Source organism: Poeciliopsis prolifica, unplaced genomic scaffold (genome assembly GCF_027474105.1).
Source record: "Poeciliopsis prolifica strain line A6 unplaced genomic scaffold, Auburn_PproV2 SCAFFOLD015, whole genome shotgun sequence".
In the NCBI taxonomy this organism is placed as follows: Eukaryota; Metazoa; Chordata; class Actinopteri; order Cyprinodontiformes; family Poeciliidae; genus Poeciliopsis; species Poeciliopsis prolifica.
The window spans coordinates 5,749,080-5,775,414 of record NW_026562390.1 but is presented as its reverse complement, the minus strand read 5'-3'; the positions used below and the strand labels follow the sequence as shown (position 1 = coordinate 5,775,414).

General features: G+C 37.5%; 1 pseudogene; it reads right to left on the bottom strand.

Moving 5' to 3' along the window:
• Positions 1 to 26,335, bottom strand: part of LOC129366740 (transmembrane protein 132C-like) — a 155,477-nt pseudogene that overhangs the window by 76,134 nt on the left and 53,008 nt on the right.

Genomic DNA, 26,335 nt, shown 5'->3' with positions numbered 1-26,335 from the left:
AAAATGATGGTGGCAATAAACTTAGGTTTGTTCCTTGGATTTCAATATCCAGAAGACAACAAAGACAATCAAACAAAAATTTTCCATGGATACAAAACAGATATATATATATATATATATGTATATATATATATATATATATATATATAGATATATATATATATATATATATATATATATAGAGAGAGAGAGAGAGAGAGAGAGAGAGAGTAAGGTGTAACTACAACTGATATGTGCAAAGATAAAATTAATGTATAATACATACATCCTTCACAACTGTGGTGTACAAAAAATATACAACTGCAACATATTCATTCCATAATAATTTCCCTCTCCCTCTGTAATTCTTTACACCTACATGCCTCTGCTGTTTCTTTGCCAGTTTTTATATGCAAACTTATACTACTATACACATTTCATCTCCTAAAGACTTTTGATCAAGCAGTGCAATATCACCAAATTTGCTGGTGGATGAACAGCAAATTCATCCACCAGTCAAACATCTGACCCAGCTGACCCAAAATAGCATAAATAAGAGAAAGTGTTTTGTATCCATGGAAAAAGAAAGTATCATCATAAGAGGTATTTTATTTCTGTTTTTATCAAGCACAATACCAGCTATTATCTGTCATTCTTTCTAACCTTTTTATTGTAAAAACTGCTTGTTCCTCCATTTCTACTCAGTTCTAAACTCACTCAAATTAAGCACAATTTTCTAAATTAAAAATATAGCCATCTCTATAAATTTAACAAAATAAGACCAATTTGGACAAAAGCTTTATAGCTCATGTTAAATTGCTTTCCTAAGGTGCTTGATAACATTGCAACTGACTAACTTTCTTCTCTACTATATGTTAGCAGTTCTTATCAACCAGCACCATGCCCCCAGCATTGCTCTCACTTCACAGGGCTACCAATACCTCAACTGCCGGTGGATGTTTACACTGATCCCTTTATAAGAAGAATTCCCTTTGGGATGTTCTCTCTGCGTGCGTGTGTGCGTGTGTGGGTGTGTAAAGCTCCCTTGAGCCACAACACAGTCTGTCTGCATCAAGCTGTGGGGAGTGACAATGGTGGGTCTGTTCTCCCTGGCAGCAGTAAACGCTGTTGCCAGCGAAGGGGAGACCACTGATCATTTAGACCTGAACTGACCTATCAGGGGGGAAAAATGTAAAAGCAACTATGAAATGGCTTGGATCAAAGTTCATTTGTCTTATTGGAGAGTTGATTTTACTACAAAATGCTTAGCCTCTACAAGTGAAAAGCTGGTAAAGTCATTTCTTAAGACTTACATATTTTCTTACAGTGAAAGGTGGTTCAAAAAGGTATCAGCTGAATTTGCAATGGTTACATAATCATTTGAAACTTTCTATTGTACAATTATTTGTTGATTGGTGTCGGCCTGTCAAAAACGTTCTTCATAAACAAACAGAAATTGGTGGTTGTAGAATTACCAAATGTGGAATGGTTGAAAGAATACCCATTTTGTGAGGGATTGTATTTTATTAGGTGTTAACTATTTTCTATAGCTACATCTATGTCCACATTTAATGTGAAGGGACTTTTTTTGTTACTTTCCTGTTGCCACTTATTTTCCTAATACCTTTTCTCTGGGATTACATAGTTGAATTTCATAATGGTTTTCTTTTTACATCTAATTTCTCCCACACAAATATTTATAATTTTTTTTATGAAAGAAAAAAAAACTACAAATATTTGGAAAAAAGTACAACAAACAGGTAAGAAAAAAGAAAAGAGAGAGAGGAACAGCTTGCTTCCTGAACGTGTCAAAACTGAAGAAATTCTCTTTCAGTTCAGCACAAAGCAGATATTATTTAATCATAAACTCAAACCCACCCTGCAATCATACTTTTGGGGAACTATTTTGAGTGATAAACACTGATGTGTCACCTCCAATTTGTTAAGTAGTTCTCAGCAGCACTTACAAAAAATAAAAAACATATAATCATTATTATTTTTTCTGTAAAAAGACATGTTATGCTTGAAAAAGTCCATTATCAAGCAAAATAAAGAAATATTAGCAGCACGCTGACATCTCAAATGGCCAATATGTCAGCCAGTATTTTAGTCCTTTTTTGCTTCCTGTTGCACATCACTCTACATCTCTTTCAAGCCCTTGACAAAAACCAGCGGAAGAAAATAGCTAAGACAAGGCTATGATTTTTTGACACATTAATTAGTAGAATACTTGCATTAAACAACATCAAAAGATGTTTGTTCCATGTTTTAGCTATGTTCTTAGGGTTTTTTTTTTTTTTTACCAATGTGTGTCAAAATGTGCACGTCTCCTGGAGTCACAATAATATCTGAAACGTTTCTTTTCACTCACACTTGCGAGTGATAAAAAAATAATTTAAAATTACCAAGAAAACTTGGAGATTACCTTCTCAAATGTTATTTAAAATTTGTCTCCTACATTTGTTCGAATAAATCTGTGGGTGAATCACCAAGCACAAGAAGTTCAGAGATGTCTTTTGGTATCAGACAGTGTTTCAATTATTTTGTGTTGAGCCTATTTGAAAAGTACTGGTATAGGGGGTTAGTGAAACAGGTGAGCTTGACACACACACACACACATATATATATATATATATATATATAATATATATATATATATATATATATATATATATATATATATATATAAACAGAAATTACTGATTAAACTACAACCTAAGACACTCAAATCATTACATTCTATTCCATTTAAAACATGAAACATACTTATTCTGGCTTGATCAGTTCTGACTCTTGAATGAAAAAAAAAAAAAAGTCTGCTCTGAGCTTCTTCAATTGGATTCTAACAGTCCCTCCAGTGTAAAGCTTTTTCTTTAAGAGTGAGATGCATAAACCATCAGTTTAATATAAACATGGAGAATTAATCTATTTGAGGAGTAGGCCTGAAAATTCACTGCAGTGCCTTTCATGATTTTCATGAATTTGTAAGCAGCTACTCAAATAGAAGAATAACGTCAGAAAAAATGAAATGCAGCTTGTTTGTGTCAGCAACTTGCTTTGTGTATTTTGCGCCAATTTGTATATCACAAAAGCAAGATAAGGAGAAAGAAAGGGGACCTTAAGGGGCGCATAGCAAGGATAAATGGAGAAAACTCAAATGAAACAATCACATGTCCTCTAGTAATTGTCATCCACACTTAATACGTTTGTACTGATTAACAGAAATGTGGAAAACCATATGAAAAAAGAGGTGGCAGACAATGAAGGATTTGTAATCTTGGTGTGAGCTTACAATCAACTGGATGTATAACATAATCTTGTTGAAAAAAAAAAAAAATATATATATATATATATATATATAAAAAAAAAAAAAAAATTCCCTTCTCACCCACCGCGGGTGGTTCTTATCCTCTGAGCTCGGGTCCTCTACCAGAGGCCTGGGAGCTTGAGGGTTCTGCGCAGTATCTTGGCTGTGCCAAGGACTGCACATTTCTGGACTGAGATGTCTGATGTTGTTCCTGGGATCTGTTGTAGCCACTGCTCCAGTTTGGGGGTTACTGCCCCGAGGGCCCCGATAACCACAGGCACCACTGTGGTCTTCACCTTCCAGGCCCTCTCCAGTTCTTCCCTGAGGCCCTGGTATTTCTCCAGTTTCTTGTGCTCCTTTTTCCTGATGTTGCAATCACTTGGTATTGCTACATCTACCACAACGGCTTTCCTCTGTTGTTTATCCACTACGACAATGTCTGGTTGGTTCGCCATTACCATTTTGTCTGTCTGGATCTGGAAGTCCCACAGAATCTTAGCTCTGGCGTTCTCCACCACCTTTGGGGGTGTTTCCCACTTTGATCTCGGGTTTCCAGTCCATATTCTGCACAGATGTTTCTGTACACTATGCCTGCCACTTGGTTATGTCGCTCCATGTACGCTTTCCCTGCCAGTATCTTGCACCCTGCTATGATGTGCTGGACTGTCTCAGGGGCCTCCTTGCACAACCTACACCTTGGGTCTTGTCTGGTGTGGTAGATCTGGGCCTCTATTGCTCTGGTGTTTAGGGCCTGTTCCTGGGCAGCCAGGATGAGGGCCTCTGTGCTGTCCTTGAGTCCAGCTTTTTCCAGCCATTGGTAGGATTTACTGATATCAGCCACTTGGGTTATTTGCTGGTGGTACATCCCATGTAGGGGCTTGTCCTCCCATGATGGTATCTCTGGCACCTCAACCTCCGTTCCCTGTTGTCTGAGACATTCACTGAGCACATTGTCTGTTGAGGCTTTGTCCCTGATGTATTTATGGATCTTAGTTGTTTCGTCCTGGACAGTGGTTCTCACACTCACTAGTCCTCTGCCTCCTTCCTTGCGGCTCGTGTACAGTCTCAGGGTGCTGGATTTGGGATGGAACCCTGCATGGTTAGTAGCTTTCTAGTCTTAATATCTGTGGCTTTATCTCCTCCTTTGGCCAGCTAATTATTCCAGCAGGGTATCTGATTACTGGCAGGGCATAGCTGTTTATCGCACGGATTTTGTTCTTGCCATTGAGCTGGCTTCTCAGGACTTGCCTTATTCGTTGGAGGTATTTAGCTGTGGCTCCTTTCCTTGTGGCCTCATCGAGGTTGCCATTTGCTTGTGGTATACCTAGGTACTTGTAACTGTCCTCTATGTCTGCTATTGTTCCTTGTGGGAGTGAGACTCCTTCTGTGCGGATCACCTTCCCCCTCTTTGTGATCAGCCGACCACACTTCTCTAGTCCGAATGACATCCCAATGTCCGTGCTGTAGATCCTGGTGGTGTGGATCAGTGAGTCGATGTCTCGCTCACTTGACATCAAGCTGTACTCTTGGCGTACAGCTTGATGTCATCCATGTAGAGGAGGTGACTGATGTTGGCCCCATTTTTGAGTCGGTATCCGTAGCCATTCTTGTTGATAATTTGGCTGAGGGGGTTCAGGCCTATGCAGAACAGTAGTGGGGACAGAGCATCTCCTTGGTATATGCCACATTTGATGGACACTTTTGCAAGTGGTTTGCAGTTGGCTTCAAGGGTGGTTTTCCACAGCTTCATCGAGTTTGCAATGAAGGCTCTCAGAATCCTGTTGATGTTATACATCTCTAGGCATTCAATGATCCAAGTATGCGGCATTGAGTCATAGGCTTTCTTGTAATCGATCCAAGCCATGCACAGGTTGGTGTGTCGGGTTTTGCAGTCTCGGGCAACTGTGCGGTCTACGAGGAGTTGGTGTTTGGCTCCTCTGGTATTTACACCGATACCCTTCTGTGCCGTGCTCATGTGTTTATCCATGTGTTTGCTTATCTTGGCCGCTATGATGCCTGACATGAGCTTCCAGGTTGTGGAGAGGCAGGTTATTGGTCGGTAGTTGGGTGGGACTGGACCCTTTGATGGATCCTTCTGGATTAGGATTGTCCGCCCTTCAGTTAACCATTCAGGGTGAGTCCCACTTTGTAGCAGCTGGTTCATTTGGGCTGCCAGTCGCTCATGGAGAGCAGTGAGTTTCTTTAGCCAGTAGGCATGGATCATGTCAGGCCCTGGTGCTGTCCAATTTTTCATGCCTGAGACTCTTTCTTGAACATCTGTCGCAGTGATGGTTACCGGGGCTTGCTCAGGGAGGTTGCTGTGGTCCTCTCGTAGAGAGATCAGCCACTGTGCATTGCTGTTGTGGGACGCCTCCCTTTCCCATATGCCTTTCCAGTATTGTTCAGTCTCCAGCCTTGGTGGGTCTGCTCTGTTGTTATTACCCTGCCATTGAGAGTACACCTTAGCTGGTTGAGTGGAGAAGAGCCGGTTAATCTTCTGGATTCATTCTCCCTTGTGTATCTCTTTAGGCGGCTGGCCAAGGCTTGGAGCCTCTGTTTGGCAGTTTCAAGTGCTTCAGGTATGGGCATCTGACTGTACTTTCTGGGTACTGGTCTTTTCATTGTACCCTTGTGGAGCTCTGACAGTTGGCTCACTTCCCTCCTTGTTACCTTGATTTTAGCCTCTACCCGTCTTTTCCATGGTGGGTATTGGGTCTCATGGTTGCTCTTATAGCCAAGTATCTCAAGGATCACTGATGCTGAGTTGTAGATCAGCTCATTGGTTTCTGTTATGGTGTTGGTAGGGATCGTTCTCAATGCTGCATTCACATTCTCAATGAGACTTTCTGATGGTACTTCACTCAGCCGTTGTAATTGGCGCCGAGGAGGCCTGGTTGTCATTCGGGTCATGATTCTCTCTCTCAGGTCAGCAGCTGTCTCGTTCAGCTCTGTTTCGCTCATTGGGCCGTGTATCCCCTCACTGGGTGGGGACTTGTAGTTAAGTCCCCACGTCCTGACATCCGGGTTCCTCCCTTTTGTTAGCATTTGTGTTGTATCTCGTCAATCTCAAGTTGTGATAGGTTTGCCGTTGCGGACACTGAGCTACTAGCACTTAGTGTTGACTGGGGATGTCGAAGTAACCATTCCTTCCCCAGTCTTTGCATGTAACCCTCTGACTAGGGTTACTTGAGTAGTAGCATTCCAACAGATCCACATTTTCATCTCTCGCCCATTTCCGTCTTGTTCCAGTAGCCCATTTGTCATCAAGGTGCTCTGGTTCCCCAACACTGACGCAGACCTTGTTTGGCCGGGCGACGTCTGAGCAGGCATGTTATGCAACTTAGTCTCTCAGGGTATGAGGTAGGCAGTAGCTTGAAGGGTCTTGCCTAAGGACCCAGACTGGATTCGAACCCTGCCCTCTCGGGTGATATACTGATGCCTTATGTATTGAGCTATCCAGTTATGTATTGAGCTATCCAGTCAGCTATATATATATATATATATATATATATATATATATATATATATATATATATATATATATATATACACAAGTTTGGATAACTTGGATATATGATTGTATGATTGTATAAGTTGTAGATATTTGAAATATTAAAATAGAAAGGAGCAAAGAGATGGTGACAGTCACAAAATTCTGAGGAATTTATTGTTTCAACTCAGATTGAAAAGGCCAGCAGGCATCTCTTTAACTGCTTCACATGCATTTTCCAGGTATGAATTGGAGGTGTGTGGTAAGATGCTTCATTACAGCCATATAACATTTTGTACCCTCAATGAAATAGGTTTCTGATTCTAATGGCACGGTCCTACTCATACTACCATCACCATGTCTCTGAGCTCTGAACATTGTCTACGTCCAGGTCCTCTAGGTAGGTTGTAGTCATGGAATAAGACAGAATTGGAAGATAATGAGTTCCTGGTAGGTTCACCCTTGATGATTCAACAGGTTGAAGGTCATTCAAACACAGGTTTATATTTTATTAATGCAACCCATCTATTCTAATGCAAGATGCAACACTGATCCAATGAAGTCATTGAAAAATTTTAGGGTATTATCTCCACATATCCATTTGGTTGAGCAATAAATAAATAAAAACAAAAGAATCATAAAACAAGACAATCACCACAAGAGTAACATACTCGATTGTCTCGATTGGGCTGATGTGAATTACACTTGAACCTAATGCACACATGCACTGCTCAGAGCAGGAGGGAATTATGCTAAGTAAACATACTTTGATGACATGTTAGAATTTGGTTTTGTCATGTTTAGAACTAAATAGTTTGCACTTTTACACACAGACAAATCTGGCAAGACAGGGAACAGCAGGAGAACAGCTTAAATCCATTAGAAGCAGGCAGCCAATCACTTCAGATTTTTGAATTTATAGCTGAAAAGTCTTGTCAGCAGGCAGGTTAGCCATAACCTGCCAGCTTTAATCTAACCAAATACAGCAGAGGACAAATAGACCTAACTTAATTTCACTTACTCAAAGAATCTCCAACAATTTTTTCTTTGAGTTTTGTCTCTTGAGCTTCAGACTCACGTTGCCACTTGCCATTTTGAAGTTATTCGTAGCTTATTCTTTCTTGTAATAATTAATATATGATTCATTAAAATTTTAAAAGTGGGTATTCTTCTATCATTTTTAAACCTGTCATTCTCCTACCCCCTTTTTTATATCCTTACCCAGTGCTCTGACTGGAGAAAAAAGGAAGTACAGAGATCATATGAATCTGTATGCAGATACAAACAGATCACAGCCATCGATAGACACTGACACACACACAGTTGTGAGCCCCCCTGAGCAGCTTGAGGCTTATCCACCCACAGTGTTAGTAGCCCTGTAGGATGATAAAGGCTTGGTTCCAAAGTATCAGCTTATATCTTTAGATCAATGGCTGACCCACTACCCAGCTGAACCCACAAAGACCAACACTACACAACTTAAAGGCCAGTGAAAGGCACTGTTCAAAACAACATGCTGAATTTTGCATGGGTCTAATGATTCCCCCCATATTCCCTTTCTGTCATTTTGTCAGTCCTTTTTCTGTTGCTCTCTCTGGATTTTTGCCTTTGGATTTTTTCCCTTTTCACTGCTGTATGCGCAACAACTAGGCTTGTGCATGTGAAAGTAAGCTGACCTGTTTAAAGTGCATCAAAGACTTGGTTTGATATACTTTTTCATCCATTCATAAACTATTATGAGTAAAACCAAAAAGTCAGAATATGCTTTGTGTTCTCTGGACATCAATAAAAACTTTGAACATCTTACCAAATGCATTGGTTATAGGCAACAAGCTAAGGCTGGTCTCTTCTTTAGAGAAGGCTTAGGAAGGTTAGGGAGTGTTTGTTTGTATTTTTAATTCTTGACCATTTTCCCACAAAATGTTTGTGGATGTGATCATTTTGGATACGATGTTTGAAAATTAAGCGTGTGGTGTCCAAATTGCTAAATTATAAAACATTCCTTCCACTGGAACATAAAGGCCAAGGCCAATTCCAGAGAAACATAACCCCAGCCCTGCAACAATTTTCAAAGTTGACATATTGCAATGAGGCAAGTGCCGTTCTCCTGGCAACTTCCAGACTGGACCGTTCATCACTCCAAAAAACACTTTTCCACTGGTCTGAAGCTTTACATCACTGCATTCAACACTTTGCACAACACTTAGAGATTTAACATTTGAATAAGGTGTTCAGTGATGGAAAGCAAACATGCCGCGCTTGAGGTAATCTGAAGGTTACACAAAGTTTAGGAGTCTTCAGCTATTGGCTCTGCAGAAAGTTAGTGACCTGTATGTTGGTGACTACCTCCCTCAGCATTTGATGGCCCTGCTGTGATTTTAAAAGGCTGAAATTTATCTATCCATTTCCAACTTCTTTTGACCAAATTCTTAAGAAGAAAATAAAATAAATTAACATAAATACACTTGAATACTTTTCTCAAGAAAGAGATTCCCAATTGTGAGGGAAAAACCACAGCCCATTGGTGAGAGTCACCTACTCTCATCTTCATCTTTTCAAAAATGGAGGTCAAAGGTGAAAGAGTTCAGAACAATAACACCCATGAATAGGAAATATGAAGCCCTGGGATTAATGAACAAGACTACGTCTTGAGACGATATCTGGACACAGAATCAAAGTCGAGGGGGAGAATAGACATATTTTAAGTTGCACAGGGAGCAAGTTTGCTTTTGTTTTTTATGTTCTCCAATAAATCAGATGATTTTCAAGTATACAGTAAGCCTGCATATAATACATTCTACACATTTGAAGCTAACTAATAAATAAGTAAATGAAGAACCATAAAGTGGGATTTAATGGAGTGAGTGAATGAGAGACAGAACATCAAATTTCAAATAATGGTATTGCATTTTTGAAAAACTGGAAATGTCTTTGAATTTATGCTAAAAAGCACGACTATAGAGACTGGGAATAAGAATTTGGTGGAAGCGTATTTTATTTTAATAAAACAAGCCTCTGTCATAAAAAAATTATTTATTCCAGAGCTTAATGTAGAGTTTAGTTTAAGATAAATATGAGGTATTTTTTATGAGAGGTGGATTAAATATGAACATGATGTCATAAACTATTAATTATCCACAGTCCGTGAACATCCCTAGTTTAAACATCCCCTGTTAATGAGTCAAATTCACCTTTTAACAAGAGAAAATGTGGATCTCAGTCAGAAATGTGGTAAATTTGATTTATGAACATTATTCACTCAAAAAAGTCTACAAAAAATCTACACCAGTTGATTTTCAGAACAATTTTTATGAGATAAAGTTCACAGTCCTTAAATCCATTCCTTTTGATAAGCTGATATGAGAATTTTCTATGTTCTTTGATAAATTGTACGTTTCATGCTCATTTTATAGTGATATACGAATTTTCTATGTTCTTTGATAAATTGTCTCATTTTATACATTTTCAACACATTTTAAGAAGTTGAGTGCTGTATGTTGATTGAATCAAGGAATGCTCATGGCCTCTGGAGCCCATGGACCACGGGGGGTCCAGACATGTACCACAGGAGGCCAAGTGGAACTTGTTCTGTATGTTGATTGAATTGGGCAGGGAAGTAACATTCTGATTGGCTAAGCCGTCTGGAAGAGGGGAAATGGCCATTCCCTTCTTTCATTCGAGGTTGTTTTGGTAATGAGTATAAAAAGCAGAAAGTCCCATTGTTGAGTTAGAGTCAAAGTAGCGTCGGAGTACAGTACGGACGCCCAATTACGTGTTGCTGCAGCTCTTCCCTGAACTGTCGACTCTCCGGTTCACTGTGTCACGGTAAGAGCGGATTGAAAGAATCTAAGCATTGCGTATTGTTTGTTGTGTGAATGAATTTGCTGTAATCTGTGGCGGAATAAAAGGACACATTTATTCTAGCAGAACAGCGTCTTGTCATTATTTATCACCGATCACCCCCGATCCTGCTTAAAATTTCACAAAACATAAGCAAGTCTGAATTATTTCATGACTTAAGTTTGTTATGGTTCTGAACAAGTCACTGAAGATATAGTAACTTTTCTGTATTAGGAACTTTACATCCTCAATATATATATATATATATATATATATATATATATATATATATATATATATATATATATATATATATATTCCAGAGCCCACTTTTTATCCCTGACGCAAACCTTGTTTGCTCAGACGCCAGGTGGCATCTGAGCTGACACACCGTGGTATGAGGTAGGCAGTAGCGTGAAGGGTCTTGCCTAGGGACCCACACTGGATAGCTCAATTGACTCACAGTTGTATCTTTGCTTCAGCCTGGATTCGAACCTGAGTCTCCTGTTCTCCTGTGGGAGTGTCGGGTGACAGGTGACTAGAAACCAAGTGATTAGAAAATCAGGAAGAAGGAGCATGGGAAACTGGAGAAATACCAGGGCCTCATACAGGAACTGGAAAAGGCCTGGAAGGTGAAGACCATAGTGGTGCCTATGGTCAATGAGGCCCTCGGGGCAGTAACCCCCAAACTGGAGCAGTGGCTAAAACAGATCCCAGGAACAACACCAGACATCTCAGTCCAGAAATGTGCAGTTCAAGGAACAGACAAGATACCGCGCAGAACCCTCAAGCTCCCAGGCCTCTAATGGACCCAAGCTCAGAGGATGAGACAGGCCACCCGAGGAGGGTGAAAAGGGAATGTATATATATATATATATATATATATATATATATATATATATATATATATATATATATATATATATACTTCCGATGATAAGGGAATGACAAAGACAACAGCATATACAGAGAAGGAAAGGTTATGAACCAACTAGGGGAGAGACAGCAAAAAAGAGCAGCAGATAAAATACAAAAAAAAGTACAGATAACCAGAGAATGAAAATGGAAAAGAGACATACCCATCTCAGGCGACCTTTAACAAAGAACTGGATCACAGTCGAGAGTGGCAAGATGAATATAATACACTGTAGGAAACATTTTTATTTCAACATTTTCTTCTGTTGATATTTTATCCAACAATGCCAAAAACAGCAAGCAGGTCATGTACAGGACCTGTAAACCTGAAACCTGCTCAGAATTTGAAAGAGACGAGGACTTGATATCATCTTACAATGTCCAAATATGACCAGTCTTTCTGGATCTATTAAGATTTCTGCCTTGCTAATCTGCTATACCCAAAAATAAAATAACTTACTTTTGACTGGCACAGTTTGAAAAATCTCATACTTCTACCTTTACACTCTCACATTTTAGAAATTCATTTGCATTCATTAGCAATTTTTCCCCCTGAGGGGTTTAGCGGAAATATGTTGGATTGTTTAGTCAAAATTACAGTACAGCTAGGGCAATTTATCTTTTGAAAAGCCTGTTAATTTGTTGAGAAAATAGTGGTTTAATTTGCATGTTGAATAAGGAGTAGCTTGAGAATCTTTAAGCAACCTGTTACACCACTCTCTCTTTACCTAATGAGGCAGGGAATTACTGATTCCTTAGGGAGACTTTAACATGACAAACACAGCGTGACTTTTAGCTGGTTCAGGGCAACTCTACAGATTAATGTATGTGTGTGTGTGTCCGTGTACGTGTATCTGCAAGTACAAAATGTAGATTTAAAGATTCCTCACTGTCTACTTGTTATCAGGGGACTGGGACTAAAAACCTGCAATTAAATGTAAAATAACTGCATAATATTTGTTTAGATAAGATCCAGGCAATGAAAGTGGCCAATACAGACGTCCCATGATATTAGGTAATTTGACTATGAAACCAAGATAGAAGATAAATAAATAAATAAGGAAAAAAAAGAAAGAAATAAAACCACTAAGGTGAGAGGCTTAAGGTACCAATTTCTTCTTTACTTTTCCCTTACAGAGGGCTTGAGGCAGTGTTTGCAAAAGCATGTCTCTAAAATTACCAACATAATTTAACTTTGTCGAATGAAAACTTTACTTTAAATTGTACTTTACTTTATATTTACTTTATATTGATAAACGTGCTTTTCCTATAACCTTGCAAATGAAGCAATTTAAAAAATCTTGACAACTGGTGGCCTTTACAGTGTGATAAATATGTCACCAAAAAAAAAAAAAAAAAAAAAAAAAAAAAACTCTGTACACTGAATTAAAGTGTTAATGTGGCAAGTATCCAACTACTTTGTGACTAATGTCTGCAGTAATTGTGTTGTTTTGGAGACATCATTTTAGGTGACAGATTATCAGTGAAACATTTAGGATCTCAATCTCCTCTTTCCTTGTAAGAGCTTTCCTCAACAGGTCTCTGTACTTAATCTGCATGACTTCACATTATGGCGTACTTTGTGCTACATGAAAGTTGAGCAGATTGTAGCACAGAAGTACAAGGAAGCAGAACAAAGAGTTTGAAGTAATTACAATAATTATTAATGTACACCACTGTGTTTAACCCCTCAAGTGAATTTTAATTCAATGCATCATATTCAACATGTAAAAATGTATTAATGCTTGAATATAAAAGCCTTCTTGAGACTGTTGAAAGTTTGTCCAGAAATGATAATCTCGGGATGTCATCCCAAAATAAAACCCCAAGAGGGAAGTCCGGCTGCACTAAACTTTATAAAAAGGGATTAACTCACAATATAAAGATTAAAGATTGACATACACACAAACAAATAAAACACAAACAATTCTGACTAATTGTATTAAGTTAGTGTAAAGCTTTACTTAAATCTGCAGCAAGTATAAAGGCAGGTACTTTAAAAAAGTACCAGCCTGAGACTCTCCCACATAGCTAAAAAGTTTTTGCAAACACTACATAAGTAATTATTATTTCTAAAAGCTTTCTGACCTCTTTCAATGTTTTCCTTAATCCATTACATCCTTTTCACAATTTTATCCAGTCATTTACAGTCCATTACCTTGAATTTTCACTTTGTTTGTTGCTAATTAAGTCTGACTAATGAATAATTCAGATGTAAAAATGTGTCTAAACTGGAGATATAAACTCCCTTCTCCCCCAATCAGTTACATCTGCTTTGGGATGAAAAAAAAACATTTGGGTACCAGAACTAAAGTGGGAGTCAATGTAATTTTTGGATTGTTAAAACAATAAAATCACCAAAAAAGCAAAACAACAGATGCAATTTGAAAGTTTCAGGGCTCAAGTACAATAGCTGATATAGCAAGCACTTTTACGAAGTTGCTTTTGGTCACAGATTGCAAATGTTATATTTAAATATAAAAAAAAAAATACTTATCACAAGCGACCAGACTGTCACTTTGGTCTGTCTCCACTAGTGTAAATAAACAACACCAGTGGAGGCCAAAGCTTAAATTTGAGCTTAATATTAACAAAGAGAATGAAGAAAGTCACTTAATAATTTATTAAGCTTTAAAGTTTAAAATATTATGTAAGTAGAATCGACTGTTTTGGAATTGAATCGGAAGACTACATTAAAAGTGAAATAAAATATTGTATCACTTAGCTCACATACCTTAAAATGTAACATTTATTTTAGATTTTAGAATAAAAGTGAGCAAAAAACAGCAAAATGTAAGACACTACTATCCTTTTTCTACCCTACTCACATTTTTCCAGAACAAAGGAACTGCTGATACAGGAAGTTTCATACTAGTCATATGTCCATTCATTTTAATTGACATTTTGCATTATGTTTGAAGGAAATTATTTCTAGTAATTTTCTACTGCCTGTAAATAGCTTATTGTGGTTACATGACTAATAAATAACATCCACCAGTGGAACATCGCTTGGAGTTCTCCAGGATCAGTCATAATTTGCAATACTTTAGAAGAAAAAACTGGTGTTAACCAAAATGAGAGTGAAAGTAAAGTAACTGATTCATTGTATAAATGCCTTTTTTTTAGAGTAATACATATGCTTCAGGAAATAATATCCACTCGAATAAAATTATATATTAAATATCTTAATTTATAAAAATACTTAATATACATAAATTGACAATATTATATGGCAAAAACCTCCGCAGCGATAAACTCATCGCAGCAAAGGGCTGTAGCCTCACAATATAGCATCTCACAGTCACAAGCCACCTTAGTGATCTGTAAGATGACACTCCATTGCAAAGTCATCTCATAGCAGGATGTGTGTGCTTAGTATTTTAAGCAATATAACCCATAAATGTAATGTTTTTGGTTGAATAATCAGTTGCTTGTTTTGCAAACAGACATGTCAAAGCTTGAATTCCTTAAAACAATAATAAAGACGATGTGGATGTATGTGACTCAATAGGAAAACTATGAAATAAATCACAATTACCATGCTCCATTTGTTTTGTTTGACTTTTCTCTCTATTATTTGAAAATTGATGTGCCGAGCCTGAATTAATTGCAGTGACCCAAAAATCTTCTCGCATTTTTCAATTTTGTGTTCCTGCTGTTCTTATCCTGCCAGTGGCAGGAAATTGAACCCTTTAGGACACATTGACAGATTTCTTTATTTATTCAATCTGTCTAACGGAGCAAATTTCAAGAAAGCTTGCTGGAGTGCAAGGATGCACATGTTTATCTTTTCTAAAAACCTCTCCACCATATGAACCATAATGAAGAAAATGTGCCTTAGTGGTGAATAGTGTTCTCAGAAAATGTACACGTTATGATGAACACTGTAGAAGAAAGAGGGGCAAAACTGCTTTCATCCCTAGGACTCATTCATATTTTGCCATAATCACAAAACCTTCATAGATTTTATTGGAATGATTGATACATTTTTTCCCAAAATGTTTTAAATATAAACATATGAAAAATTGTGACATTCATATACATTCGTCATACTTTACTCCGGTACTCCCGAACAAAATCCAGTGCAACCAAGTGCTTTCACTAAGATTATAAAGCATATGGCAGCCTTAGGGCAGCCTATGTCAGTGAAGCAGCCAGATAGTTCAGTCCTTGGAGTCTGAAGGAGCTCCAGAGAAACAAAGCTCAAATAATGGTCAATATAAAACAGTTTAGTGCTTCATGGTCTTTATAAAATAATGGTAATTGGGGGTGATTTGCATTGATGGGAACAAGAAAGTTTCTCAAATGGAGTTAAATAAAGGACATCCTTGGTACAAAACATACTTCAGAGGGTGCAAATGACTTGAAAAATAGTTTAATTCAAAGCATATTATTTTGTCAGCATGGAACATGAGTTAAAATTCAGTTAAAAAATCTGTGTCAGGACTTAGAAATTGAAAGAAAAAATTTACGCTTTTCAGAGGAACTGTTTGTGCTTGCTTTTATGTACAGAATGTACCACTCTCAAAACAGTAAACCCAGAAAACTGATTCATTGCATAAATGACTCTTGATTTCAACTGCATACAATTTGTAGCTCTTGCATCATGGTTGAAGTTTTGCAGTATGAAGAAAAGGAACACTAGACTGCAATATTCTGTCCAACGTGTAGTTATTCAGTGATTAACCCACAGACAGGGAAGTTCAATTTTGAAGAAAAACTCTACTGATACCATCTGACAGCAGCATTGGTATGAATAAAGGCTATAAAAAGAAATGCTTATATTCTTTTGTCACAAGTTAAACAAGTACATGAAAGATAGAGAATGGATAAGACATGGAATGAAGATAGTGGGGAAGGAAGAGAGTGATCCATAAATAGTTAATGAAGCCTGAGCAGCTGAGAGAAGCACACCAAAGCTACTTAAACTAATCTGACCACAAACACAGCCACACTACAGCAAAAGCAAACATTGGCTGACAGTGTGCAAATACATGCAATGAAAGGAGGAGGAATAACATCACTGCTTAACAACACAGAATCAAAAACAGCACAGAAACTCACTCCTCTGTGAACCACCTCTTGTTATGCTGAGTAAGAATATACATCATCATGGAAATATGATGAGCTTTAAAATGTATGCGATTAAAAATATAGGATCAGGGAAAACGTACCTATACCCCTGCTTTTGTCACTGAATGTGAAGGCAACACATGGCAAAACCAGCAAGAAATCATCAATCATCAATCTTCTTACAAACTTTGGTTCCATAGCCTCAAAGCAGTGCAAAGTTGCATGGGTTTTCAAACACTTTGATATCTGAGCATTTGGTTACTAATGAGATATTTCTGATGAATTTTAAGCTGTTGCTCTCCCAGCGGAAAAAACAAAAAAAAGTTCTAAAAACGAATGGTGCAAAGAGGAACTGAAGGCAAAATATCGCCTTGAAAGTTTCCATTTGCACTCACGCTGATAAATGTGACAAACACACAGTGGGAGCACTAATACTTCATGGGAGTTCATCATCGTTGGTGTGAGACAAAAACCAATGAGGCTTTTTGGCAGATTTCCTGCTCACCCAAGGTTGACAAATTGCCAAAGCCCTCTGTTGCAGCTTCACTTCGACGCTGCTAACTGATTCATCTGCCATGACTTAGATTGCAGGAAGGAGGATAGCCAAGCGGAAATGCATGTTCCTTATACCTTAATTTGCATCAAACAACATGGAGCAATTAAAGTCACTTTGAATAGTAATTTGGTGCAGAGTAGGCTCAATGTGTCATACTTTGTTGCACCTCTCTTTAGTCAAATAAGACAAAAAAGGTTCCAAATGTGCTATTTAGAAAATTAGTGCATATGACAAGAACAAGAGTATAAAAGAGGAATCACTAAGATGTAATTAAAGTGTTATCCAAGCAAAACAAATTACAGATACTCAAATATGTGGCTTGGATTATTTTAACCATTCATAATGTGATCAACAATGAATGACTGGGGAAGTTGTTATGAAGTCAAACTATCTCAGTAAGATATTGATTCACTAAAATTTTCTCTTAAATGGTGCATATTAAGAGACAGTTAATCTCCTGCGATGTGAAATTCTTAAAAAAATGTGGTCTCAAATATCGTTTAATTAAGTCTTATTTACTGCTGCACAAGATTCAGTGTCAGCCAGAAGTTTGAAACCAATCTTCATTCGTGTGAATGTGATGTTAAACTTGGAATTTTAAAAAAGCTTTTAAAGAGTTCTTTCTCCAGGATGCAATAATAATATAAAATATAACTTCAGTGCATTTTAAAAACTACAATAGAGAGTATAAATTAGAATTTATTGAGGAAGAATTTCTTGCTGAAGGCATGGTGGCTCTGTTGTAGTTTTACATTTAACCCAATCGCTAACGTTTGGCCATGAGCCTGTATGTTCATGCACTTACTAGAAAGTGCATGAACGGTAAACAATCCCAGGGAGAAATCAAAGTCAACAGGAGAAGTCCCAGACGAAGCACTGAAAGAAATGAAAATGGACGAAATCATGTAGGAACGCAATAACCAGCCTATATTTTGAGCATCATCCAAACTGTCTGAATAGGATTGAGATCTGAGCTCTTCCAGATTAAGCTTTAATCTATTCCAAAACCACTAGGGATAAAATGAATCCAGACACAAGCCATCATATTCCATTTGAGTTTTCAGTCTTCATTTTAGGTTGTGTTGAACCAGACCTACAGTATTTACAGTCTATAACCCTGGTTTTCTAATATCTTTTGCATGTTGCTTTTGAAAAAGATTAAATTAAATTGATCAAGAAAGAAGTACAATAATTATAATGTAGGAAGAACTTTTTAGTTGTGAATGCTAAGAAACAAAAAAGTTGTTCCCAAAGCATTTTCAGAAAACCAGAACTATAAATGAATCATCTATTCTGCTTAAACTTAAAGAACAATCTGTTATAGGAAATGAAATAATAAAAAACAGCCACACAACCTTCAAAAGTGTAATTGCTTGAAAAAAGAAAATGCAGATTCAACATTTTGTCTAACACAATCTTAAGAGTATATTTAGGAATTTAACTCACCTGAGGGTGAAAATTTGCACTGATGAAAGTGTGGACAAGGCCAGAAAAGTGGAGACCGTCTCTCTCTGTCTTATGGGTTTAGAGGGGGCCATCACCACAAAGTTATTGTCCAACTTCAGCTCAGATAATGGCTGCAACAGTCTGACGCTCCCAATGCGCTGCATAGGTGTATGCCCTGCAAAGTAGCCCAAAGGCCTCTGCTGTTCAGGGTGAACCGGGCTGCCCTTTCTGGAGTCCTCTGAGCTGCAGTCTCCACTGTCCGTGGTTTGAATTATGTAGTAGAGCTCCACAGGAGTACCCTGAGCCTGCTCTGAGACCCGCTGCCTGCCGGGCCTCACAGTTGGAGGGCTGAACCAGCTGGCCAGAGGTTCCAGCTCAGCAACACAAATCCCTAGCTCACCTTTTAGTCTACAAGTACCTCGCACCTCTTGGGTCTCATGAAAAGCAAACATCCGGACGCAAGGTAACTTGTGGACGGTGCTGTAATCATCCCAGTCCCTCCCTGCAATGTAGAACAACACTTGAACCTTTGGCCAACTGGGATGAATCTGCTCACTGATGATGTATGTGTGCACCTTCCAGTTGAACGTAAACAGAGGCGAAGAGGTTGCCGATGTTGGCGCTGTTGATAAAGTGAGGGATGGTGCATTAAATGGGCCTGGCAGTATTTGTAGCATCTCCAGAGGAACAGGTTGCTGGACAGAGAGTGGCCCGTAGCTAGCATTGACAAAGGGCATCTGCCGAGCTTGATGGATAAAGAAGGACTCTGTTCGAGCTTGGAGGCTGGAGTTCCTCATTATGTCCTGGTTTGCCTCCAGTAAGAAGAATGCTGACTCAGCATTGAGGATCTGGTAGCTGACCGGTAGATACATTGGCGTGGGGCCATATCTCTGCAGGCCATCCAGAATAACCTTGCAGTCCATCACTGAAAAAAGAAAAAAAGAAAATGAAAATCACTTTTCAACAAGTTTTGGCAAACCTAAAACTGATCATTGTACTTTTATTAGTAAGACCTATGAGTCTAGAAATCTCATGGCGTAATATTCTGCATGTAATTTTAACTGGTGAAGTGTTAGCTATTATGAGGAGACAACGAAAATATGACACTAAGCTCGACAGTGAGTTGTTAAAAACACGTGTTTTTCCCGGAAACCAAATCCTTTGGTTGTAATATTCAAATGATGAAATTATTAGTATGGTAATAAATAGATATTTAGAAATTGTTTAATCTCTACTGTTCTACTTATTAGTTACCAATAAGTTATTGGTAACTTAGATTAAAAAAAAAGACGGTATTCTAAAAATGTGTTGAAGTTACTTGTTTTATCACAAAAAATTGTGTCTATTTAGAAATGTCTAAAATGTAGCTTATTGCATAACCTAACAGACTGGTATTTTATATTAAATTAAACATTCCTCAGGAATTCAAAAGATGATTTGTATTTATTTAGTGTTTTATTTAATTATTATTTTGTTTGTTTTTGGTTTTACTGCAGTGAGGTTTTCTTAAATAAGTAGCAATACCGACTTTCCTCTTCTTTTTCCCCCCTTAATACTGCTTTTACATTGTTTTACTATCTTTTGAAAAATGCCTGCCTCAATTACTATAATTATGTGTTTTAATTAATATCAGCTTAATTAAAACACACAAGTCTCAAAGCACATTTATGGAATGAAGCCTGTCCTCCAATGACCTTAGAACCTGCGTCCATCACCTTATCCTGTAAATCCTCCTCACCACCTTCATCTCCACCATCAAGCATAAAACTTCAGATATTTGGACTGATGGAGAAGGCCATTAGGACCCATTGATTTTCTGTCTTGGACCCTGCATGTTGTGTGGAGACATGGAGTGGTAGTGATTTGTGACAGGCCACGGTCAGAAAGCAATGACTGGCTTGCCAGATGGACAGAACGAGTCATAACAGCAGCACCTCTAAAACAATACAAGACTGATAAACCAAGTACTCAAAATAAAAACTCCAATTGCATCCCTAAATAAACAGTTCCAGATGGGATTTTAGGAAATGTGCAAATGCTGTTTCAAGATAAACAAGCGACTTGACGCATGGCTGAATAAGAGGTAAACTCTAATACAGAGGTTTGAAGAAAAAATGTATAACATGATTTATTTGTCCTTATTTGAAATTATTCATAATGCTGGCAAAATTAACATTTGAATTATGGCAACATTTTTTTCTAACTGGCTAACGTACAGAATAAACTTAGTTAAATTTAGAAGTTGCTTTCAGGAATTTATTGCACAGAATGTTGTGCTTTATAGGTATTCTCATCTTATAGCATACCACAAGATGATGGTACTTATTTGAAATTGAACCACAAGGTCCAGACCCAAAATATTCTGCTGTTCATTATGGAGAAACCCAAGGAACTCAAAGATTAAAGGGAATGCCTTGCTGGACATATAGTTTACCCAACAAATTCTGGAAGAAGTCAAACGCTCAAAACCATTAAAACTGACTCCTTTTAACGTGGAGCTCTACTCCAAGCTCCCCACATATTAGCTACTCTATCTTTGAGCTCGAGCTGTTAATATACGATTTAGAAAAAGCTATTTAGGATTTTATTATCAGTGGCAAAAAAAAAACAACAAAAAAACAAAAAACACATCAGTAGGCATACACATTTTCTTCAAATAATTGAGAATCGTTCAGAATAATGCCTGACTCCAGCACAAATTGTGTTGGACGACCTGATTAAAAAAGAAAGAAAACAAACAACCAAACCTAATTACAGAGTTTTCTGTTCTCAATATTCATTGGCAGCAACAGTAAATATCAAATAAAATAACGATACATATAGTTTAGTTCCATTATTTTCTACTACTCAAAACAGTTCTTAGTGGAAGAAAAATGAAGAAAAATATATAAAGACCTGTGAGATATATATATATATATATATATATATATATATATATATATATATATGGTGATGGTGGTGATGGTGGATCATGCGCTGCAGAAAGAGGATTTTGCTGTCTATCCTCCCCTCTGAGAGATGTGACACACTGTCCTAGTTTCGACTTACTATGACATGGATGAAAACTAAATATTTCAACATAAAAACTGTCATTTGTAACTTTGGATTAAGAACGTGTTCCTCCTCGTGACACTGACAGGACGATGCAGCTGCAGAAAGGCAAACCAGTGTGATTTGCAGCCCTGAGGTTGCCCTTGGATTTCATACTTGCAGCTACTATGCTTGTAAATCATGACTGCAGAACTGTTGCTCCAAATGAAACTTAACCCCTGTGGTAAATCCCAACAGTAAAGTCTTGCAGGGGATTTCTTTTAGGTCTAAGGCAATCTTATCACATCATCCTCTAATCATTAGACAGATGTTCGTTTCAGATTCAGGATGTATTTTATTTTATTTTCTGACCCACAGAGATTTATGTCACTAGGAAAACATGTTTTAAAATAAACCCTAATTTTTTATTTATTTATTTTTTAAACAGATCTCCAACAGAGACTGGTGGCTTCACATCAAACTACTTCTCATAATCACCTGCTCTTATCCGTAGCAACCAAAGTAGGAACTTCATCCAAGAAAAATAATCCTCTCATCTTGCCATTTTTCTCCTTCTCCTCTTACTCTCACATTATCTTACACCATGTATGAATTTTGCAGCTACTGCCATTCCTGATCAAAATGCATTAAGTTTAAATCTGATTTATTTATTTTTATGTAAACTTCAGAAAGATTTTTTTTAATGTGAAAGTGTAAGAGCAGCAATTGAAAATTGAGTGGGTGGGCTAATAGTTTGACTATTTGTGCTCCAAGATTCCCAATTCCCAAGACAAAGATTACCACAAGCAGCACCTTACAACGATGAAAAGCTTCTGTTAACATGCAACATTAATAGGTTTATAGTTTCTCAATATACAGCTACAACCTGCTCCAGACTTTTCTTTGCCTAACTAAACAAGGAAAAGTGATAAATGACAGGATTGGAGAGAACATATATTAACCCTGTTCCAAGATTTGTTCCAAGTTTGCATGCAGGGACACTTTATGCAAAGCTACTCTACCACGCCAAAGTAGAGTAAATAAAAAAGCTGGACTCATTGTGTGCCAGCTGAGGGGTCTAAGATCACAACCTGGTTCATGTCCAGCCTTTGTATACACCCTTTGTACACAGACAAGCAGTACTAAACGCTCAGTGAACAGATGTTTTGAGGAGCTGTTTCCGCTCCGCTGTGTTGGAAAAGCTCTGTGCTCGTCAAGAGGAGGACATTGCCGGCATAACAGACTGCATCACGGACAACATTAACTTCTGTGTGGACAACACTGTGCCCCTCAGCAGTGTTTCTACAATAACAAGTCCTGGATCAACTCTAAAATAAAGTCTCTTCTCAAGGAGAACAACAGAGACTTTAGATCAGAAAACAAGAAATAGCCGAGAGCTCCTTATGTTTTAAATTAACCCTTACTGTACAGGTCTCAAACTCAAGGCCCACAGGGCAACAGAGGTCTTCCATAACTATTCAAGCGGCCCTCCAGAACCTAATTGCTACATTTTTAAAAAGTACTAATTGAATTGAGACATTTCAACTGTTTAACAGGTACTTTTATCAAAACATTCTACCACAAAGGGCCTTTTGAGAGCATTAAAGATCTTGAATTGGCCCGATGTGGCACCCTTATTCCCTTTTATTGTTATTTTTGTTTATTATATTTTTACCTCTGTGTGAATTTGCAGGCTTCCATAACTTTGAGGCTGATACACTTGAGTTTTGCATGTTGTCGAACAATACAGGGCATTTTATTTCTTCTTCTTAATCCATGAAAGACTAGAGTTTTGTCAGTCGATGCTGCATTCTTGTCCAAAAGGAGTGAGTATTGCAAATCAGTGACTTGGTGCAATTAGCTGAGGTTAAAGGTTACTTTTTTATAAGGGTAAAGTAAGGTAAGGTTATTTTATACAGCACATTTTCAGAAAAAAGAATTTCATTATACTATACATGAATTAGAGGAAATAGAAATTAAACAACAAAAAAAAAAAAAAAACCCAAGAAAAAGAAAAACAACAAAAGTATTCCACAATTATAAACTGATGAGTTTCTCTACATCTTAAGATTGACATATTAAAATGGTTCCAGTTGTTTTAGGATGCTAAGTAGATGGTACTTTCTAAGTTTGTTCTAGGTTTGTAAAGTACAAAGATAAATGTTGATTCTCCATGGTTGATTAAACCAGTTAATTGTTTTGTTGTTACCATGAACCAGATTTAATCTGTATATAAGGCTTTTTTATTACTCCTCTGCTTACTGACTCCAAAATTCAGTTTAAAGCCACAATTTAATAAGCAGAGTACTGGCCAGTGCAAAGAAACTGCAACTGGACAAATCTCAAAGCACAAGGACGACATGCAAACATACAAAAAAAATAAATGTATAAATGCTTTAGTCATGCAACAGCCCAAACTCAATTACATCGCCCCACAATGTTCTCTACAAATGAGGGTTAAATTAGCTATCAAAACTATAAAGAAACGGTCTCTTTATTACTACTTTTAAACCAAAAACATCTTATATGAGTCACATTTTCAAAGCCTCCATCCAGGACCAACAAAAGGAGCTGGATGTCTTGTGTGAGCAGCTATCTGTCATTTCTGAATGAAAGAAAACACAAGGTCTTTCAGAAGAAAATCAAAGTCATTCAAATTATAAACAACCCACACGTTCTTATGTTTCCTGATGTTTTTATGTCAATCACTTAGCATCATGAAAAGCTGGGTCTTTTTACACTGCTGATTGTGTGCTTTAAAGCTGAAAGCCCTTGTTTTGTGTCTTTTCACTGACATTTAAAGGGCTTTTGATCACAATTTTTTGAACATTCACAAGGTAAAACATTAAAGTTTGATCTTTACATGGCATTTCCTAACTTTTAAACATTTACTCAGTCTCAGGCCTTGGTCTGCAGAGAAACTGCTTAGGGGATCTAAGTCATCTTCAGCACACCGACTGTCGGTCATGGCGCAAGGCAACTTTCTCATTTTCAGCCACCGAACAATGGAATGAAAAGGGTATTTTGGGCTCTTGGAGGACTGGATTTAAATGTCAGCTGCTGCTCACATACAGAAATTACCATTGGTGAAGTCAAGGACTTCAAGAGCTTTATCAAAGATGGGTTTTGATAAGGTCTTGCATGCACATTAAAAAGGAAAAGAGACGGGATGTCTCTGAATCCAGTGAACTGTCTGACCCAGCTCCCCAATAGAAAATCCTCCATCAATGACTTTATAAACGAGGATGAATGTATTTGAACCAAACAATTTAGCCAACAAAATAGTGAAAGAGTTGTTCTTTTTATTTCAGAACCTATTAAATTAAAATGTACACATGCTTCAGTGTACAGAAAAGTGTTTACTTTTATTACAAGAGTAAGTCTCTTAAAAAAAGTAGAAAACATCGGTCACTGAAAAGCTTCTGTTCTGAATTTTGTATTTGTTTTAGTAACATCTCCATCAGTGGAAACAGCATTACTAAGGTTGTTTCACAAACATAATTCACTGCGACTGGATTCCATGGCATCATTTCTTTTAACATATACATTATTAGCTTATAATTCGAATGTGGTAGCAGGTAAATCAAAGACAGATGAAGGGATATGTCTTTAAAACTCTAATCCGACTTTAAATTTCTTTACAATTTGATTCATGCTTTGATGTTTCTGTTGACTTGTGTACAATCACACAGGTGTGTAAAAACAAGTGATAGATGTTCACATATAATGTGCCCCATCTGACCATTTCTAAAATGGTAACTGCAGAAAAACAAGACAGGTCAACCATTAGTAGATTAAGTACATAAATGCCATGATAGTGAAACATGAAAAAAATTGTACGCAGCTATTAATCACACATTTACGATACAGCAAAGGTCTGCGTTAAATTCACTGAAGGCTACTTGACAGGAAAATAATCCCCTTGGTTAATAAAACGTCTTGGATAATATCTCAAGACAAACAAAACACAAAGCAACACTAATCGCTCTAAGCGCCCATCACACGGACCCTGACACCACAGGAGAGCAACGGCATAGCAGAGAGCCCGATCCCAGCTGGGGGTTAATCGGATCACATAAAAGCAAAGCACACCTCATCTTTCATCACGAGGCAACACATTTATGCAGCAATCGATAAGGGAATCATATTTTCCCCTTTCAGAGAAATGAGGAAAAATGAAGTATTGTGACCTGACCGAGATGGATGGAGCAGGGCTTCATTTCTTACAGATATCAGCAATAAGTCAGGGACTCGTGTTCCTTCAGAGCTTGAGTTGTTTTCACCTCGGGTTAATCGTATAGCTCTTTGAGCCCCAAAATAGCTTTTGGGTCATTTCTGCCAGCAAACCAAGTTTGAACATAAAGAATTTCAGAACAGCCTTTTTTATCTCAGGCACAAGCATCAGCCTCTTATCTCACCTTTAAAACAAACACATGCACATTTACAGCATTTTTCGAAAGTATTCACACCTCTAAGGTGTGAATACTTTTCACACACTAAGGTGTGAAGGTTTTTCAGCATTTTGTTATGAAATAGGCACAAACTTCAAGGTATTTTACTGAGATTTCACGTTGTAGACTAAAACAAATGAAAAAACAGAAGGAAAATGATATGGTTTCCATATGTCTGTAAAAATATTTTAAAATACGATATAACCAAACAAAGTCCGGTGCCATTATCTCTCTTCAGAAGTCAACTA